This window comes from Trichechus manatus, unplaced genomic scaffold (assembly GCF_000243295.1).
Source record: "Trichechus manatus latirostris isolate Lorelei unplaced genomic scaffold, TriManLat1.0 scaffold00052, whole genome shotgun sequence".
Lineage (NCBI taxonomy): Eukaryota > Metazoa > Chordata > Mammalia > Sirenia > Trichechidae > Trichechus > Trichechus manatus.
The window spans coordinates 5876250-5880994 of record NW_004443988.1 but is presented as its reverse complement, the minus strand read 5'-3'; positions in this window follow the sequence as shown (position 1 = coordinate 5880994).

The following is a 4745-nucleotide window of genomic DNA, read 5'->3' as shown; positions in this document are numbered from 1 at the left end:
CCCTTCTATGACACTGTCCATTTCTGAAATCTTGTTGTTTGTCTTTTGGATTTCTAATTGTTGTTTTTGTATGATTTCTAGTTGTGAATTTATTTTAGCATTTTGTTCCTGTATTATTTTCTTGAATTCTTCCATTTTTTTGCCTGTATTTTCCATGAATTTGTCTGCGTTTTCCATAAATTTGTCTATTTTTTCTTCATTTTTGTCTGCTTTTTGTTTCAACTCTTGGATAATTCTGAGTATTATAGATTTGAATTCCCTCACCGATAGTTCTAGTGCATTTTCTTCTACTGGCAAGTCATCTGATGTTTTATTTCGGACACCTACTGGAACCATCCTGTCCTGTTTTTGTAAATGTTTTGATATTGTCTACTGTCTTCAGGGCATTCAGTAGTTATTTTCCTCGTCTATTGATTGTAGATTTGTTTGTTTCATCCTGCTTTTTTGTTGTATTTGGTTATGTCTCTGTGCTTTCTTTGTTGTTTGCTCATCTGTGGGCACAATACTTTTCATGTTCTTTTCCAATGGGCAGGGTCAGTCACTCAGGTATTGTACAATAGGGCAGGTCCAGCTGAAGGGGAGTTGCTGGGATGGGTTGTTTGTGGCAAGTACTAAGGCTGACAGGGCAGGCTGTGAATCAGTGCAGGGCAGGTTCCAGTAGGCCATACCTGTCCTGCTTGGGGGTGTGAAGTTCAGCACACAGTGCAGATAGGCAGGAAGGAGGGGGCAGATTGTGATGTGTGGAGCTAAGATAGGTATGGGAAAGAGGAGAGAGGAACAGGAGCCAAAAACATTCAAGCAAACAAACAAAGAAGAGTGCTAAGGACGTTTGCTGTTGGAGAGGAGAGATGAGAGACTGAGAAATGGAGAAAAACAAAAAGGAAAAAAAGAAAAAGGGTAAAAGAAAAAATGAATAAATAAAATTTAGAGAAAAAAAGAAAAAAAGCCCCCAGGGATCCCACCGGTGCTGCTTGTAGGACTGGGGAAGTTGCTCCCAGACTGTGAAGTACAGCCTCACTAGAAGGGGTAGAGATATCACACAGCGTGAGGTACTCAGGAGACAGGAGGAGAAGGTAAGTACAGAGAGACAAGAAACTGAAAGTGAAGAAAGACAAAAAGGGAAAAAGAGAGAGAAGAAAACAAAACAAAGAAACAAACCAAAAAAACCCCGCAAAAACCAAGAAAAAAGAAATGCCTCCAGGGATGTCACTGTGTGTCTGTACAGAGCAAGGGAGTAATGCCCGAGCCACAGAGTACTGCTCAGCTAGAAGGGGCTCCCAAGCTGAGAAAAGAAAAAGAAAACAAACAAATCAAAACAGAACAAATCAGAACAAACAATCAAACAAACTAAAAAAGCCCCGGTGGTCCCACCAGCCTGGCGGCACTGGCTGGGAAGCAGTTTCACAGTCGAGGGGCCTTTCCCAGCCTTTCAGGAAGAAGCAAAGATGGGACACTAGGTATTTGAGTGAAAAGGGGGGTGGTGGTGAGACGTAAGGAAGAAATCTAAAGAAGCAGAAAAAAACAACAACAGCAGCCAACAAATGGCACTCAATGAGCCAGCCAGCGTGGGTGGGTGGAATCCAAGCGACACCTGAGTGAAGCTGGTGCTTCCTGGCCTAGAGACTGTGGCTGCAGGAAGCAGAGGAGGCCGAGTGGGGGTGAAGAAGGGTGGGAGGTGGCAAGCATATATCACTGGCTACTAGTTGTTCTGCCTCCTACTGGGAACTCCGTGAAGCTGGTTTCTCATACCCCCCATTCACCGATCTCTGATAGGAGTCCAAGATGGCGGATCTGTGCTGAGGTAGCTGATAGGGGACCTCTGCATGTATCTCTCCTCACTCTCTATTCTCGGTCAGTTTCTTATTCCATTCAGTGCTTGGCTGAGTTCTTTATCTCTTTATTTGATGCATAAGGTTTCAGGATTGACCTGTGTCTCTGTTTGACTTACTTTTTCGGATCTTTGCTGTGGAGGGACAGCGTGGTGCTTCTGTCTATAGTGCCATGTTGCCCAGAAATGAGAAGTCTTCACTTTTGAAAGATTTTTTTTTCTTGTTGCTTTTGTTGTTAGGTGCTGTCGAGTCAGTTCTGACTCATAGCAACCCTATGTACAACAGATTGAAACACTGCCCAGTTCTGTACCATCCTCATGATCATTGTTTTTTCTTAGTTGACAGTTTTTCTTTCAGTGCTTTAATGATGTCTCTCTGCTATCTTCTGGCTTCATTGTTTCCAACAAGATGTCTGCTACCATCCTTACCTTTGTTCCTATAGACATTTTCTGTGTTTTCCCTCTGGCTGCTTTTAAAGTTTTCTCTTTATCATTGGTTTTTAGCAATTTGATTATAATGTACCTTGGTGTGGTTTTCTTTGTGTTTTTTTCTGCTTGGGGTTTGTCAAACTTCTTAGATTTATGGGTTTTCAGCCTCAGAAGACAGGCCTAGCATTCTGCTTCTAAGAGATCACAGCCTTGAAAATCCCATGGAACAGTTCTGCTCTGCACACATGGGATTGCCATAAGTCGGAATCAACTCAACAGCAACTAACAACAATAGTTTCCATCAAATTTGGAAAAATTTCAAGGATTATTTCTTTAAATATTTTTCTGACCCCTGCTTATGGGGTGATTTGTGTCCCCAAAAATGATAGGCTCAAGTCCTAACCTCCAGTGCCTGTGAAAGTGATCTTGTTTGGAAATAGCATCTTTGCAGTTGCAATTAGTTAACATGAGGTCATACTGGAGTAGGGTCGACCCTAATTCAGCATGACTGGTGTCCTTATAAAAAGAAGAGGTGAGACATAGAGAAACACAGGGAAGAATGCCATGTGACAATGGAGGCAGAGATTGGTGCTACGCTGCCACAAGCCAAGGAATACCTTGGGGCTACCAGAAGCTGGAAGAAGCAAGGAAAGAGCCTCTGCCAGAGGCTTCTGAGGGAGCATGATCCTGCCAAAACCTTGATTTTGAACTTCTAACCTCCAGAACTGTGAGAGAACAAATTCCTGTTGTTTTACGCCACCCAGTTTGTTGTGCTTTGTTAGGGCAGCCCTAGGAAATTAATACATCTTTGCTTTCTGGGGCTCCAGTAAAGCTGCTTATGTTGTATCACAGCCTACTGATGTTGATTTTTTTTTTTAAATCAATCTTTTTCTCTGTGTTTTATTCTAGATCATTTCAGCTGCTTTGTTTTCACATTTACTAATCTTTTCTTATTTAGTGTCTAATCTGCTGTAATGAGGAGGCCTGGTGGCACAGTGGTTAAAGTGCTTGGCTGCTAACCAAAATGACGGTGGTTCAAACCTACCAACTGCTCTGCAGGAAAAAGATGTGGCAGACTGCTTTCGTAAAGATTTACAGCCTTGTAGTCTGGTTAATATAAGAAAAGACTTGAAGATAATTAATATATATATATATATATATATATATATTTGCAGCCTTGGAAACCCAATAGAGCAATTCTACTCTGTCTTATAGGGTCACTTTGAGTCAGAATCAACTTGATGGCAGTGGGTTTTTTTTTTTTATTTGATATTATTTTCATTTGGTTTATATTTTATCTCTTTTATATCTTCTATTTCTCTCCTTATGATGATTATGCTTTCTTCTACCTTTTTGAATATTTGAACATATGGAATATATTTGTAGTAACTTTTAATGTCCTTGTCTACTAATTCTATTATCTGTGACTTTTCTGGATTGGTTTCTATTGATTGATTTTTCTCCTGCATCTTTGAGTGACTGGTTTTTTTTTTTTTTTTTTTTTTGGATGCGAGCTATTTTGAATTTTATGTTATTTGGTGATAAAATTTAAAAAAAAAATTAAGTATTTTGGAGCGTTTTTATGGGATGCAGTTAAGTTATTTTTAAATAGTTTGATCCTTTCAAGGCTTGCTTTTGACCTGACTGCTGAGGTAATTTCCTTCTGAGGACTCCAGGCCCAGTGTATTGAGAAGTCTTTCCACTTTTGCTTGTAAGAACTCAAACTCTTCCCAGGCTTGTGTAATCTCTGGTGACTCTTTCATCTGCTCCTTTCCAGTGCTTCTTTCGCCAACATTAGCAGTTTCTTCACACATGTACAAACAAAGATTCAAGAAGACTCCTCTACAGATCTCTAGAGCTCTCTTTCTCTCTCTGTGTGTGCATCACTATCCCATACTCTGTCCCACAAATTCTAACCACCTTGGTCTCTCTGAACTATGTCCTCTTAACTCAAAAAGACTGACAGGATCTGCTTGGGTTTTCTCTTCCTGGAAACTCTCTCCACGCAGTGATCTGGAACACTTGTAGAGTTCACTTTATTGTTTCCCTTCTCTTAGGGATCATTGTCCTGTGTTTTCTTTTATCCAATGTCTTAAAACCGTTGTCTCACATATTTTGCTAATTTTTTTAATTGATTAAGGCAGGAAAAAATCCAGTCCCTGTTACTCCATCATGGCCAAAAGCAGAAGTTGCCTTTATTCTTTTAAGAGATCTTTTTATTGAATCATAACATCCGTATATAAAGGTATACAGATCCTAAATGTACGGCTCAATTATCACAAAATGAACATACCTTTGTAACTACTTCCCATGTCAATAAACAAAACATTACTAGTGCCCCCAGAAACTTCCTTCATGCTCCTTTCCACTCACTACCTATCTTCCCAGGGTGACTGCTATTGTAACTGCTAACATCTTTAGTGCCTGTTTTCTAACTTTTATATAAATGTAATCACGCAACATGTACTCTTTTATGTCTTCCTTCTTT